Below are 17,098 nucleotides of genomic sequence, written 5' to 3'. Positions count from 1 at the left end.
TTTCACTAGGAGGGTGGTGAAATACTGGAATACGTTACCTAGGGCGGTGGTGGAATCCCCTTCCTTGGAAGTTTTTAAGATCAGGCTTGACAAAGCCCTGGCTGGGATGATTTAGTTGGGATTGGTCCTGCTCTGGGCAGGGGGTTGGACTAAATGGCCACCAGAGGTCCCTTCCAACTCTGTTATTCTATGATTCTACGATTCTTTGAGCTTGGACCCTAGACAATTAACACACTCCACGCTAACGTGATGCCTTTTTCTTTCATCTTTACTGGTAGTTTTCTTCGCTGCCCTAAACAGATATTTGTAAAAAGAAAAGGAGTGCTTGTGGCACCTTAGAGAGTAACCAATTTATTTGAGCATAAACTTTCGTGAGCTACAGCTCACTTCATCGAAAGCTTATGCTAAAATAAATTGGTTAGTCTCTAAGGTGCCACAAGCACTCCTTTTCTTTTTACAAATACAGACTAACATGGCTGCTACTCTGAAACCAGATATTTGTAAGGCTCTTTTTCTCTCCCGCCAAAGAAAAGCAGTATTACCAAGTCCATGTGTTCAAAAATCAGGAGTCAGGCCCCCAGATCTCATGAGATTTTTTTTTTTAAACCAAATCACACCAATTAAATAAATGCTCAGTTCTTTTTCTTCTGATTGAGCGATTAGGGTTCACATTTTCACGCTTTTCTCTACAGCAGTGGTTCCCAAACTTGTTCCAGCACAGGCCAAGGGACTTACTGGCTGCCGCTTCCAGCAGCTCCCATTGGCCTGGAGCAGCGAACTGCGGCCAGTGGGAGCTGCAATCAGCCGAACCTGCAGACGTGGTAGGTAAACAAACTGGCCCGGCCCACCAGGGGCTTTCCCTGCACAAGTGGTGGAACAAGTTTGCGAACCACTGCTCTACAGCTATAAAGGTTGGAATGTTTTTTTTGTTTGTTTGTTTGTTTTTTTACACAATGAATACTCAGATCCAGGAATTGAAAGTGCATTGAGATTTATTGACGAAAAGTGCTATATAAGAGATGGATAACATATTATCACGTATTAACATGATTCCAGGAGCTGGAGATATATTAAAAAAACACCAGATACTGTAAGTCTTGGAACACTGGAGGTATGATCTGAGTACAATTATTTCCTTAAAGCACATTATCAAAGTTGGAAAGGCCTAGAATTTTACCTCATTTGCTTTTTCTTAAAGCCATTTTCAAAAGCCCAATTATTATATGCTTTTTCCTGAATGTAAAACACTTGAGGGAAGGGATTCCCCCTTAAACATAAAAATGTAACATGCTGTGACAACAACTCAACCCTCCTGTAGAATCCTACAACAACAGCAAATCAACCCTGTGGAAGCTGTGAAACTGAGCAATCAAAAATATGGAAATGGACACAAATTTCAGTTTCAACCTTACAAAAAAAAATAGAAAATGAATTCTAAAAGGATGAAACCTACTTTTAAAAATGTCCTGTAAGGAAGAAAACAGTAATTAAATAAAAAAAGACATCAAGTTTTCTCTCTCACACAAAAGATTATCATCAGAACTGATGCTTCCTACTATGCAAAAATACCAACAAGCAATTATCTCCGTATATCCACAGCAATCTCCGACATTTCCATTATTGGTGTCATCCTGTCCTTAGAAGGATAAAGAGCAAGATAGAACAGAAAAAGCAGGCTCCTGAAGTAAAATTCCTATCAGTTCTTAACTTAAAAACCCTCCTTGGTCAGTTGGTAACTGAGCAATGATTCCCAAACATATAGCCAGGGGAACACAGAGGAAAGGATAGGCTCGGTTCGGAGAGAATCGGGACACTAAAGTGAAATTCATGGTTGGAAAACTGACTCTAGAATAATAATTTGATAAATTATTTAGCAGATCAATTACAGGAGACAAACTGCATAGCTACACCCAACCCAGTGCCATAACAAAAGCTAATTTTCAAGAGCTGAATTAAACAATTGCCAGTAACTGCATGTAGAAGCACCGCAAATGTTCTGAGAATTAGAACTCCCAAGACAGTGTTTTATAAAAGAAACTATGTTTATGTTCCACAATGGAAGGCTGCAAGGAAAACAGTCTCCTTCTAATCCTCCCTTTAAACCTCTCCACCTAGCACACTGATTAGCTTCCTACTGTCATTGTAATGACTACCATACAATATGCTGCCTGTCAGTATTTAACACGAAGCACCAGTGCCAAAACTTGAGTGCCTCTTCCTGGCTGACAAACAAATTCTTTATTTAAGCAGTATTTCTGGGAGTCTTTGCTGGCTGATCTGCAGCCAATCTTAATTCCCTTGAGGAAGCAAAAGAAATTGCCCTCTGACCTTCCACCATACATTCTCTCTTTCAAAAACAAACACCCCCTCCCCATTTATTTTCCTCTCTTTCAAATTATGGGTCAGATCCTCTTCCCCTTGATGTCAATAGCGAAACTCTCATTGAATTCACAGGAAGCGAGATCAGATTCTGTACATCAATTTAAATTTAAAAAAGGATTTAAAAAAGTAGTATTGTAATATCTTCTGTATTGTAAAACATCTTTACTAGTAATAATAGTCCACTAGAGGAAGAGTCTGTTGATTTTGCATTATAAACTCATATCAGTCACAATCTGCCCAGGACTGAAACTTGATACAGAATCAGGGAGTGGGGTTTTCTAAAGTGTATTTTAGTAATTTACCTTGTTAATACAGATGGCTCCAGAAATCTTTAAGATCCTTAATAGCAAAGACAGGGCTTCTACATATAAGCACAGAGGTGCAGACCTCTCTGAGGGTATGTCTACACTACGGAATAAGGTCGAATTTATAGAAGTCGGTTTTTTAGAAATCGGTTTTATATATTCGAGTGTGTGTGTCCCCACAGAAAATGCTTTAAGTGCATTAAGTGCATTAACTCGGCTTCCACAGTACCGAGGCTAGAGTCGACTTCCGGAGCATTGCACTGTGGGTAGCTATCCCACAGTTCCCGCAGTCTCCGCTGCCCATTGGAATTCTGGGTTGAGATCCCAATGCGTGATGGGGCTAAAACATTGTCGTGGGTGGTTCTGGGTACGTATCGTCAGGCCCCCGTTCCCTCCCTCCCTCCGTGAAAGCAAGGGCAGACAATCGTTTCGCGCCTTTTTTCCTGAGTTACCTGTGCAGATGCCATACCATGGCAAGCATGGAGCCCACTCAGGTAACCATCACCCTATGTCTCCTGGGTGCTGGCAGACGCGGTACGGCTTTGCTACACAGTAGCAGCAACCCATTGCCTTCTGGCAGCAGACGGTGCAATACGATTGGTAGTCCTCGTCGTGTCCGAGGTGCTCCTGGCCACGTCGGCTGGGAGCGCCTGGGCAGACATGGGCGCAGAGACTAAATTTGGAGTGACTTGACCAGGTCATTCTCTTTAGTCCTGCAGTCAGTCCTATTGAACCGTCTTATGGTGAGCGGGCAGGCGATACGGATTGCTAGCAGTCGTACTGTACCATCTTCTGCCAGGCAGGCAAGAGATGAGGATGGCTAGCAGTCGTACTGTACCATCTTCTGCCGAGCAGCCATGAGATGTGGATGGCATGCAGTCCTTCTGCACCATCTGCTGCCAGCCAAAGATGTAAAAGATAGATGGAGTGGGTCAAAACAAGAAATAGACCAGATTTGTTTTGTACTCATTTGCCTCCTCCCCTGTCTAGGGGACTCATTCCTGCAGTCACTCACAGAGAAGGTGCAGCGAGGTAAATCTAGCCATGTATCAATCAGAGGCCAGGCTAACCTCCTCGTTCCAATAAGAACGATAACTTAGGTGCACCATTTCTTATTGGAACCCTCCGTGAAGTCCTGCCTGAAATACTCCTTGATGTAAAGACACCCCCTTTGTTGATTTTAGCTCCCTGAAGCCAACCCTGTAAGCTGTGTCGTCAGTCGCCCCTCCCTCCGTCAGAGCAACGGCAGACAATCGTTCCGCGCCTTTTTTCTGTGCGGACGCCATACCAAGGCAAGCATGGAGGCCGCTCAGCTCACTTTGGCAATTAGGAGCACATTAAACACCACACGCATTATCCAGCAGTATATGCAGCACCGGAACCTGGCAAAGCGCTACCGGGCGAGGAGACGACGTCAGCGCGGTCACGAGAGTGATCAGGACATGGACACAGATTTCTCTGAAAGCATGGGCTCTGACAATGCATGCATCATGGTGCTAATGGGGCAGGTTCATGCTGTGGAACGCCGATTCTGGGCTCGGGAAACAAGCACAGACTGGTGGGACCGCATAGTGTTGCAGGTCTGGGACGATTCACAGTGGCTGCGAAACGTTCGCATGCGTAAGGGCACTTTCATGGAACTTTGTGACTTGCTTTCCTCTGCCCTGAGGCGCATGAATACCAAGATGAGAGCAGCCCTCACAGTTGAGAAGCAAGTGGCGATAGCCCTGTGGAAGCTTGCAACGCCAGACAGCTACCGGTCAGTTGGGAATCAATTTGGAGTGGGCAAATCTACTTTGGGGGCTGCTGTGATGCAAGTAGCCCACGCAATCAAAGATCTGCTGATATCAAGGGTAGTGACCCTGGGAAATGTGCAGGTCATAGTGGATGGCTTTGCTGCAATGGGATTCCCTAACTGTGGTGGGGCCATAGACGGAACCCATATCCCTAGCTTGGCACCGGAGCACCAAGCCGCCGAGTACATAAACCGCAAGGGGTACTTTTCGATAGTGCTGCAAGCTCTGGTGGATCACAAGGGACGTTTCACCAACATCAACGTGGGATGGCCGGGAAAGGTGCATGATGCTCGCATCTTCAGGAACTCTGGTCTGTTTCAAAAGCTGCAGGAAGGGACTTTATTCCCAGACCAGAAAATAACTGTTGGGGATGTTGAAATGCCTATATGTATCCTTGGGGACCCAGCCTACCCCTTAATGCCATGGCTCATGAAGCCGTACACAGGCAGCCTGGACAGTAGTCAGGAGCTGTTCAACTACAGGCTGAGCAAGTGCAGAATGGTGGTAGAATGTGCATTTGGACGTTTAAAGGCGCGCTGGCGCAGTTTACTGACTCGCTTAGACCTCAGCGAAACCAATATCCCCACTGTTATTACTGCTTGCTGTGTGCTCCACAATATCTGTGAGAGTAAGGGGGAGACGTTTATGGCGGGGTGGGAGGTTGAGGCAAATCGCCTGGCTGCTGGTTACGCACAGCCAGACACCAGGGCGGTTAGAAGAGCACAGGAGGGCGGGGTACGCATCAGAGAAGCTTTGAAAACCAGTTTCATGACTGGCCAGGCTACGGTGTGAAAGTTCTGTTTGTTTCTCCTTGATGAACCCCCCCGCTCCTTCGTTCACTCTACTTCCCTGTAAGCTAACCACCCGCCCCTCCTCCCTTCAATCACCGCTTGCAGAGGCAATAAAGTCATTGTTGCTTCACATTCATGCATTCTTTATTCATTCATCACACAAATAGGGGGATGACTACCAAGGTAGCCCAGGAGGGGTGGTGGAGGAGGGAAGGAAAATGCCACACAGCACTTTAAGCACAGCACTTTAAAAGTTTACAACTTTAAAATTTATTGAATGACAGCCTTCTTTTTTTTGGGCAATCCTCTGTGGTGGAGTGGCTGGTTGGCCGGAGGCCCCCCCACCGCGTTCTTGAGCATCTGGGTGTGGAGGCTATGGAACTTGGGGAGGAGGGCGGTTGGTTACAGAGGGGCTGCAGTGGCAGTCTGTGCTCCAGCTGTCTTTGCTGCAGCTCAACCATACACTGGAGCATTCTGGTTTGGTCCTGCAGCAGCCTCAGCATTGAATCCTGCCTCCTCTCATCACGCTGCCGCCACATTTGAGCTTCAGCCCTGTCTTCAGCCCGCCACTTACTCTCTTCAGCCCGCCACCTCTCCTCCCAGTCATTTTGTGCTTTCCTGCACTCTGACATTATTTGCCTCCACGCATTCATCTGTGCTCTGTCAGTGTGGGAGGACAGCATGAGCTCGGAGAACATTTCATCGCGAGTGCATTTTTTTTTCTTTCTAAGCTTCACTAGCCTCTGGGAAGGAGAAGATCCTGTGATCATTGAAACACATGCAGCTGGTGGAGAAAAAAAAAGGGACAGCGGTATTTAAAAAGACACATTTTATAAAACAGTGGCTACACTCTTTCAGGGTAAACTTTGCTGTTAACATTACATACATAGCACATGTGCTTTCGTTACAAGGTCGCATTTTGCCTCCTCCCACCGCGTGACTACCCCCTCAACCTTCCCCCCTCCCTGTGGCTAACAGCGGGGAACATTTCTGTTTAGCCACAGGCAAACAGCCCAGCAGGAATGGGCTCCTCTGAGTGTCCCCTGAAGAAAAGCACTCTATTTCAACCAGGTGACCACGAATGATATCTCACTCTCCTGAGGATAACACAGAGAGATAAAGAACGGATGTTGTTTGAATGCCAGCAAACATACACTGCAATGCTTTGTTCTACAATGATTCCCGAGTACATGTTACTGGCCTGGAGTGGTAAAGTGTCCTACCATGAAGGACGCAATAAGGCTGCCCTCCCCAGAAACCTTTTGCAAAGGCTTTAGGACTACATCTAGGAGAACCGCAAATGCCAGGGCAAAATAATCCTTTCACATGCTTGCTTTTAAACCATGTATAGTATTTTAAAAGGTACACTCACCAGAGGTCCCTTCTCCACCTGCTGGGTCCAGGAAGCAGCCTTGCGTGGGTTCGGGGGGTACTGGCTCCAGGTACAGGGTGAGCTATCTACAACCTCATCATCATCATCATCATCGTCCCCAAAACCTGCCTCCGTATTGCCTCCATCTCCATTGAAGGAGTCAAACAACACGGCTGGGGTAGTGGTGGCTGAAGCCCCTAAAATGGCATGCAGCTCATCATAGAAGCGGCATGTTTGGGGCTCTGACCCGGAGCGGCCGTTCGCCTCTCTGGTTTTCTGGTAGGCTTGCCTCAGCTCCTTCAGTTTCACACAGCACTGCTTCGGGTCCCTGTTATGGCCTCTGTCCTTCATGCCCTGGGAGATTTTGACAAAGGTTTTGGCATTTCGAAAACTGGAACGGAGTTCTGATAGCACGGATTCCTCTCCCCAAACAGCAATCAGATCCCGTACCTCCCGTTCGGTCCATGCTGGAGCTCTTTTGCGATTCTGGGACTCCATCATGGTCACCTGCAGCTTGCCACGCTGGCCAAACAGGAAATGAGATTCCAAAGTTCGCGGTTCTTTTCCTGTCTACCTGGCCAGTGCATCTGAGTCGAGAGTGCTGTCCAGAGCGGTCACAATGGAGCACTCTGGGATAGCTCCCGGAGGCCAGTACCATCGAATTGTGTCCACAGTACCCCAAATTTGAGCCGGCAACGTCGATTTAAGCGCTAATCCACTTGTCAGGGGTGGAGTAAGGAAATCGATTTTAAGAGCCCTTTAAGTCGAAATAAAGGGCTTCATTGTGTGGACGGGTGCAGGTTTACATAGATTTAACGCTGCTAAATTCGACCTAAAGTCCTAGTGTAGACCAGGGCTGAGAGAATGGGTAGCTTAGACAAAGGGCAAAGCATTATGAAACATTTAATCTCTGCATCACTCTTTTTTGTCTCTGGTCCAGTTGGTAATCACTTCCTAAAGGGTATTTGTGAAAGGAGTTGGTACGCTAGTTGTAGTTCTCCAGGGAGCACAGTATGTCATTGCAACAACCAGGACACCTTGTATTTCCACTTTCATTCCCAATACTTGTCCTGTGGCTACATAGAGAACTTCACAGTTGAGATTCACTGGGATACAAAGCGGACTGGACGCCTCTATGGTAGGAGATATAGTTGGCAGTGTAATCTAGTGACTAAGGCACTGAACCAAGGAGATAGGAGACTTAAGTTGTATTCCCAGCTTAACCAGTGACTTGTGTGATCCTGGGCACCTCTTTCCTTTCCCATCCTTTGTACATTTTGTCTATTAGACTGTCAACTATTCAGAGTAGGGACAGTATCTGACTGTGGGTTTCTACGGAGATTAGCACAATGGGGCACTGATCTTGGTCAAGGACTCTGGATATTACCACAATACAAATTAATAATCCACATTAGGGAAGGGGATGATACAATGCCTTCTCTATAGTTATGTTTTGGGCAGACTCAAGACCAGTGTTCTTCCTGGCAGGTAAAATCATGTGGGGAGACACTGGTCTACCAGCATCATAGAGAATCAACACTTCCCTCTAAATAAGGAATCACATCAGCACTCAAGAGATTGGTAGGTTTATACTCTAGAAGCCATCTTCTCATGCCAACCATCTTGCTAATTATCAACAAGTCTCAAACTTTGTTTTTGGGGACAGTATTCTCAAGAAAGTTCTGGCAAAGGAACTGAAATGATCTGGAGCCTTTAAATTCCTTCAGTCTGGTTATGGGTCTGGGTATGGCACCAAGGGCGTTATTCTCCATATTAAACTAGGCTTTATAGTTCTGTAACTTCAGTCAACTCCAAAAGAGCTACCTCTGATATACACCACTGTAAATGAGAGCAGACTAAGGCCTACGCAACTGCACTAATCTTGTTAATAAATGGAGCTGTTAAAAAAAGAAGTGAAAAGTACTCTGTACTTTGTTTTCCAACCTTCTTCTCACCTTTCTTTAAAAAAAAAATGATGTAAAATTTTTACCATTACTACAGTTTTTCAAAAGAAAAAAAGGGGGGGGGGAGAAGAGGTAATCGACCTTTGTCCTGATTTCCCCCTCAAATTTGAAAATTTTGAATGTCAAAATTTAACTAGCTCTATTGCACAAACATCTCCTTGCAATGGGCAAACAAGTTTGATTCTCCACTGCCTTGCTCTCGGTGTAGGTGCTTACACTTGTGCAGTCATCCATACCTATGTCAGCTCCAAGAGTCTTTCTACACAATGCTATACTGGAGATCACTCCAACTTCATCAATTGCAAAAGGCAGCTGCTCACCTACATATGAGGTACTTGGGCAGCTGTACCTATAAAGATGTTACTTAGACCATATTGGCTTCCTAGTGGTTTCCTGGAGCAATTCAAGATGTTGGTATTGACCCAAAAAGCACTTAATCGTCTATATCCTGAGTGTCCACCTCTCTCTTCATCTGCTCTGTCACTTCAGCTGACCCTCCCTAGATATATACAACGGATGAGAAGGGCAGTGGGGGAGCAAGGCAGTCTCAGTATATAAATAAATGTATCCCTGCTAATTTAAAGATGTAACTTTTCCCAGAAACAGATATTTTGTTTTGCTGACATGAAACAAAATGTAAATTAGCAGACATAACAAATCAAGTGAATTCCTTGAACAGAACAACAGAAGATGCTGCTTTATATTTTTCAAGGATAGACTTATAACTATAGCAGGTACTGCTTACAATAAAAAGTCTTACATGACAAAGCTGTAGAATCAGATATTAAGCTTAGCAAACAAAAAAATGCAATGCCAGCTATGTTCTTTCTTGCAGGGTTCCCCCCCTCCCCCTTTCCATTTTTCAGGGAACTGACAAAAAACACTGTAGCACAGCGAGACAATTTCACAGCTTCTAACCTACGAGACCCGTGCTGGAGCATCGAGCACAGCCAAATGGGAAATGCACTACATGTTGCTCTTTATATACATCACACCCATAGGCACTTTAGGATTTTAAGAATCCCATTCTTAAGACAAAACATGTGTGATAAAGATGTTGAGAAACAACATGACTCACTATAAAAAGCCAAAGGTTACATTCAGTAATAAAAGTGAAAGGTTGGCATATACTTTGTCTGCTTCTGTACACACGCACACGTGCACAGGGCACAATCCTGCATCTCACAGCCCCAAAACTCCCAGTGAACAAGTGTGAGAAATGGTAAGATCAGATCCCCAGTGACTTAAGCCTAGACTACACTAGAAAAGGTTTGCCAGTATAGCCACACCAGCAAACCCTCCCAGTGTAAGGCAGTTAATAGCAGCAAAACAATGCTTTTGCTGGTATAGCTTGTACTAGTTCCCCAAACAAAAATCAGATCTGCTGGCAAAAACACCTTTGCCAATTATAACTGTGTCTACAATAGGGCTTTTTCCAGGATAGAAACGTCACGTGCGTGTGTGAGGATTAGACATGGTGCCATATTCTGATTTTCTTCTCAGTGTGTCTCCTATATTTTGGGTGAAATATGTGCTGATCCCAAACAGCATAAAATGTTGAAAGTAACTTTTCCTTTCTGTTTGCTTCCTTCTCCCTGACTGACTTAAGCAAACAAACATTTTGGGCTAGATCCTGCTCACACTTAGGAGTGGCGCAAAAGGAACTTAAAACTGACCTCAACGCTGTACGGGTGAGAAGGGTCAGCGTTGGGAGTCTGATGCATTCTAGTGATCATTGCTAGAGTAATGGCTCTAGAGGGCCAGTAAAAGCCAGCACAAATTAGTAGTGACCTGAGGCATGTCTAGCTTGTGCTGAGGGCAGTCTGCAACCTTTTGCCTTCTTCTCATCCCCATTTGCATCCCACTTTGCTTTGCTTCCCCATACTGTGTTGCCCAGTGCAGCAGTCTGGGAGCTGACCTGGTCTGTGAAGACCGAGGCAAAAAAAAAAAAAAAGTATGAGTACTTCAGCTTTTTCCACATCATGTCACTATGTTGCCTACCTCATTCAGTAAGGGACCCACACTTTCCCTGACCTTCTTCTTGTTAACATACCTGAAGAACCCCTTCTTGTTACCCTTCACATCCCTTGCTAGCTGCTACTCCAGTTGTGCCTTGGCCTTCCTGATTACATCCCTGCATGCTCTAGCAATATTTTTATACTCCTCCCTAGTCATCTGTCCAAATTTCCACTTCTTGTAAGCTTCCTTTTTGAGTTTAAGCTCACTGAAGATTTCAGTGTTAAGCCAAGCTAGTCGCCTACCATATTTGCTATTCTTTCTGTACTTCGGGATGGTCTGTTCCTGCACCCTCAATAAGGCTTCTTTAAAATACAGCCAGCTCTCCTGGACTCCTTGCCCTCTCATATTAGCTTCCAGGGGATCTTGCCCATCAGTTCCCTCAGGGAGTCAAAGTCTGCTTTTCTGAAGTCCAGAGTCCATATTTTGTTACTCTTTCTTCCTTTTGTGAGGATTCTGAGCTCAACCATCTCATGGTCACTGCTGCCTAGGTTGCCACCCACTTCTACTTCCCCTACCAATTTTTCCCTGTTTGTAAACAGCAAGTCAAGAGGAGCATGGCCCCTAGCCGGTTGCTCCAGCACTTGTACCAGGAAGTTGACCCCAACACTCTCCAAAAACTTCCTGGATTGTCTGTGCACTGCTGTATTGCTCTCCCAGCAGATGTCAGGGTGATTGAAGTCTCCCATTTGTACCAGGGCCTGTGATCTGGAAACTTCAGTTAGTTGTCCGAAGAAAGCCTCGTCTACCTCATCCTTCTGATCTGCTGGTCTATAGCACACTCCCACCACGATGTGTCTGTTTGGAACCAGAGAACAACTGCACAAGATGCAAAAATTAATCTAAGTACAGCAACTTAAAAGCTTTTCATTAGGAGAAAGAGAAAGTCAATACACAACATACATAACTGTGGAGTACTCCCCCACCAAGAGATTGATAAAATAAATTTAGCTTCAACAGGCTCTCTCTTGTAATGAACTGACATTCAAAAGATTGGCCTGATATTAATGGTTGTGCAGCAAAAGGAGAATACAACACCACGGTCTTCCTCAACATCAGATGGTCTAAAGGAAGGATCTAGAACTGAGAACTTGAGTCAGATTATTGGGCAGGCTGGATGGAAGGGTTCTGGATGGCAAAAGCAGAGAGATTAGAAACAGAAAAAGGATTTTTGAAAAAAGTGAGACTTGAAATGTTAGTCATAGTTTTTAAAATATTTTTCCTTAAATTTGGACTGAAGCCATATTAATGGCTAGTGAAGTCATCTCTAGCCAGAACTTGATAGTGACGAGCCTCTTCTTAGGGATTTCTGTATATCACACAATCATGGTGTTATAATATCAAATGACAAAAGGCAGGTGAATAATGCTGCTGTATTGAGACCAAGAGTTGTTTTGCTACAGCATTTGCTACACTGGCCAATAAGATGGGCACCGATAGTTCAGTATGGGTAACAGTAATTCCATGGAGGTAAAACTAGGAGTAATATGGTAAAAAATAAGCAATGGAAAATTTAGGATGACCACCAGGAAAAGCGTAGTGGTGAGATCAGTTAGGCAGTACAATGGAGTTCCAAGAGAATTGGTGTCAGTCAAGTCATTTAAAACTGGACATGACAAAGAACTAAAAAGATAAACTTTATGGTACAGTCCTGCTCCAGACTGAGTGTGGTCTAGGAACTTAATAGGCCTTTTCAATCTGTAAAATCTATGATAGTATGAAGACTCTGTGTCCACTCGCTCCATGACTGCTCTTCAAAGGCTGTCACTAAAGTGTCAATGAGTGCTGGTTGTGTTGGAATTTTTGCTGGTGTTTTTCACCTCTCCGTTAGGAACTGACTTAAGCCCTCTAACTCATTTCACAGACACAGCTGAATAGCTGTTACATGGCAACAACTTTCCACCACTGTTGTTAGGAGCAAGTTTTGAACCAGTGATTTACATCAGAAAAGCTCTAACCTGTATCCAGTCGCCCTAAGCAGATATTCCCCATATTTATATGAATTCAATTATTTCTCCTCTTTATAATCAAACTTAGGAATATTGGTTGCATAGTTATTGATGATTTTGTACAGATAGGAATGCCCAGTGAACATTTAATATTTATATTCTATTGTATGTAGGTTCTTTTACCACACTCATCACTGTAGTATCCGAGTACTTTCTAGTAGTGCATTAAGCAATGTGACTATCATCTGTCACGTGTTTGTTCTCATCCCCTTCCCAGGGCGAAAAAGGTGTGCAGGGGAGTGTTTTATTATGGAATGTTTTAATTATACACACGTCTCTCTATAATAATATGTATATACAGAAAGAGACATACATTTACACATACACTATACAGTAGCACCCAGAGATCCAAACAGAATGAGAGCCCCATTGTGCTAGGCACCATACATACATTTGAGCAGTAAAGAGATTCTAGTCTAAAATCTACCCTATGAAAGAGTCAACTGCAAGATGGAGGTCTAGGACATGTAGTTACACAAGCATTGTCAGCACATGAAACTATTGTAATGAAACTACAGCATAAGTAACAGCCACATGAGAACAGCTTGGACATTTGTTATATAAACCCCTCTTCCAACCTGTGGGCTTCTTATCTGGATCATGTATTGAGGGGTCTGATCCTGTACCCCTTTCCTCATCTGCTAATAAAAATAATAGTATTAATCCTGAACATTTCCTGCAACGCCCCCAGCTCACACTGACGTCAGAGGATGTGGGGAAACGTGGTAAGCACTTGCAGGATCATGTTCTACATCATCACATTGGACAATCTGAACAGCAACTAAATGGGATTTTAAAAAATGGTCAACTAGGACAGGTGTGTGTATGTTGTAATAAATATTTACTGTAACATGGAAAAAGAAGACAGCAGCTCATTGAGAAAAATCTAGGTGGGCACTTCTCTGCACTGCAATCTAGCAGGATCTTAGAGACATGGTCTAAAAACCCAGTATGGAAACAGTAATTGGAGGCAATACAGATCACAGACTCTGATGCAGTGCAACAGTGACACAATCTGGCTCTAAGGCTGGCCTACCCAGTCCAGGGAAGATTGTCCCAGTGTAAGGTCATGTAGAGCCAGCTTGTACACCATGCTCCCTCCCTGCTGCTGCTGATCCACCGGGGAAACAATGTAGCTGTAAGGAAAGGGGCCAGGATACCCCTGCCCTAGACCAATTCTCTGCTGCAGTAATGCTCATTACACTGTCCAGGTGCAAGCCCTACACAGAATCTGCATAAGGGTCAGAGGAGTGCAAAGAAGAGCTTTAAAGATACGTGTGTGCATATGCATGCAAAGGGTATGTTTAAGAGCGCACACATTCCCACACTCACAAACACCTCCCCCCCCTCACCCCACCTCAACCTTTGCAGATCAGCCATGCCCCTCCAGATCTGGCCCAAAATGTACAAAGACCTGTTATAACCCTATTGCAATTAAACATCCTTAGACAATACTCCATAAAGGAAACAATTAGTAGATTTGGGAGGACGACACTCTGGGAGGAAACAGGCCATGAATTTTGAGAGGAAGGCCAGTGATGTGAAATTTCAAAAAAGATTACACTCTCCCTATGAACAGGGAGCATAGGAAGCAAGCAACTGATATTTGCTAGAGATCCATGGTCCCGCATGATTACAGGGCTAGTCAGGCAGAGGTGATAAGTGAGCTGGGCACAGCCATTAAACATCATGATCTGGAAGAGATTTATTCAGGAAAATCAGAAGGAAATGAGACAGGACAGTGTGACCTGACTTGAAATAATCTTCCAGAAAAGAATAACCAAGCCCAGGAACAGCATGGAAGCAGGTGAAGATGCTGTGACTGCAGATGCAAAACACGGTGCACAATAAAGGACAGTGAGCTTCAAGGACTATGATTAGAGACTGGCTAAAAGGGAGTTTGTAATTCCTCCTTCCGGGGAGCTACCGTATTGCTTTGTCATCTTCATAGGTGTCCTCCACTTGGTCACATTTGCTGGGTTTTTAAAAACATTTTACTTTGCTTACATTGTCCTGTCTCACTAGATTTAAGGCAGAACTTCACCACCAGACCCAGTCCTAGGGAAGCAGAAGAGTGTGGCCACATGTGGCACATCTTGTTCACAGCCCAAGCCCATTGCAACCAAAGCATTGAAGGGGCTGAATGATGACAGCCTCCTAGTGCAGTGGGAAGGCAAGGACAGGATCTGAAGAAAGTGGTGCCCACCCAGGAAAGGCTTGAACTTCCTCTAAAAATATGTCAGACCAGCACTGCTCACCACATGCATGGCGATTTGTGGCCACTGGACCTCTGTAATCACAAACTGATTGGCTGTATCCCAATCCTTTGTTTGACCCACCCAACAGCCCTATTTCCAAGGGTGACCTATCTGGAGCTGGTACATATCATCAGTGGGGGAGCAGGGGTGGTGTGGTGGGGGGAAGAGGGGTCCAGACTGCAGTCATTCCACAGGCCCACACATGCTATGTCGCGGAACTGCTGGGTTTGGAGACATTCTGCAAACCGCCCACTTCTGGGTGAGCTTCATACTAAAAAACTGCAGTTCTGAACAGACTCGTTATGGGCTCTAAATGCCATCAGGTTGGGCTCTCTCATTTTCAGCCACCCTTTGGCTATGAACATGCAACACAGTCAAGATTCAGAACACTGGAGAAGGCGCTAAGCCGAGACATTTGTCTTTAGGATTTTGTTTCCATTTTTATGTAGTACGAATATTACAAAATGCAAATATAGGGATTACACAGAGCAGCTCACAGTCCAAACGAAAATGGAACTTTCCTGGCATACAGTTATGCAAACATTCTGAAGGGGAAAATGAAATTGATCCCAAACTCACACTGATGTTCCTCTAGCACAGGGGTTCTCAGGACAAATTATTTGGTGGCCTCAGAGTGTGGCCACCAACTTTTGCTGGTGACCGTTCTCACACGTTTTTCTAAAATACTTAATTAGCTTTAGGAAAAACAAATAAATATGCACATATACATGTTAAAATCATTGTAATTTAATTTATTGCTAGCTAGTAAGTCTGCTGTGAAAAGTGATATTAACAAACATACAAGTATCACTTTTCACAGTAGACTTAGCCCCGGCAAATCTGGGGACAAATTAAACCCTGGATGAGGGATCGGGGGAGGCAGTAGGGGCCAGGGGCAATGGGGGTGAGTGGGTGGGTAGCCACAGAACGCAGCAGGGGGCCAGAGCCTGAAGCCCTGCGGCCAGAAACTGCCTCCCTGCCCCCCCAGGGCTGAAGCCCAAAGCCTGAGCCCCATCACCCCTGGGAAGGTGAGGAACTCACCGGCTGCCTGTTCCTCCAGCGTCGTGCCCCAGGTGTCTCCAGAGAGGGGCAGGGCCCAACCCCCTGCTGGTGGCCCCAGCAACACCAAGGTTGTGCCCCCAGGAGCACCAAGAAGGGGGAGGGCCTGCTGTTCTCCCCCCAATCACAACCCAGAAGGCTGTGTGCAAGAAAAGCCCCTGGTGACCGCATTTGAGAAACGCTGCTCTAGCATGCTTTCCTCACCTGAAAGGGAAACTCAATGGAACAGTCTCCGCTAGAGTAATGCTGGAAGCCTGGTCTACAGTAGAAAAGCCAAACCACTTTAACAAAACTAATTGAGTTTAAATCAGCACAAACACCTAATGTACACAAATTTATACCAGATAAACTCTTGTTTAAATGGTTTTAGCTTCATTCAGTAGTTTACTAATGCATGCAAAATGGGTTTAAGCAAGGGTTACATCCATTTTAATATGTCTATTTAGGTATTTGCACCAGTTTAAACTAGAAGGATTGAAAATCCATTTAGTTCAACTAGTGCACATTTTCTAACACAAACTTCTCAAATAAAGGAGACTACTGCTGCATATCAATTCTTCTGGTTTCACAACTGAACTTAAAAGAAAACCTACCTAGAAGAAAATCTGTACTTACCCTGACATAAAGCGTGACATTTCCTGTTAAAGGAATTTTTAACTTCAATCCATCTCTTTTTAGGAGCTGGTAAAGAGATAAAACATTAGGTATGGACAATTCTGACTATCCTGGATCTGGCCATTTGCCAGAGTTACTGCTAGAAAGATAATGACAAACTATCATTCCAATGTGTTTAGATTTTCAGATTTTAGATTTTGTTTTAAATAATTCCTTCATGAGACACACCCTGTGTGAAAAGAGGGCAGGGGACCAGATTCTGGAGAGGTTTTAGGGCGCATGTCACACACATACTTTTCTACACGTTGTGACGCAGCAGCACATAGTTACAGCCCACACTGTTCCATTAACATTCTTACAAGCCATACCTGGGGGTGGCTTTTATGCGCTACTGTAATATAAGTGTTAAGTGACATCCGCCACTTTCAAACTAACATCACCATTACCATTACATTCACACTCTTCCCAAGTCGAAGTCTCTTTTCTTTAAAAAAAAATACAGAGATTCACCCTTGGAGAGAGATTAACACA

The 17,098-nt window shown here is 44.6% G+C and overlaps 1 protein-coding gene across 1 annotated transcript in view; it reads right to left on the bottom strand.

The window, feature by feature from the left end:
• Positions 1 to 17,098, bottom strand: part of GPC1 (glypican 1) — a 322,306-nt gene that overhangs the window by 237,356 nt on the left and 67,852 nt on the right. The gene's annotated exons all lie outside the window — the stretch shown is intronic.

Source organism: Lepidochelys kempii, chromosome 9 (assembly GCF_965140285.1).
Source record: "Lepidochelys kempii isolate rLepKem1 chromosome 9, rLepKem1.hap1, whole genome shotgun sequence".
Taxonomy (NCBI): Eukaryota; Metazoa; Chordata; order Testudines; family Cheloniidae; genus Lepidochelys; species Lepidochelys kempii.
This window is presented reverse-complemented; position numbering and strand designations above follow the sequence as displayed.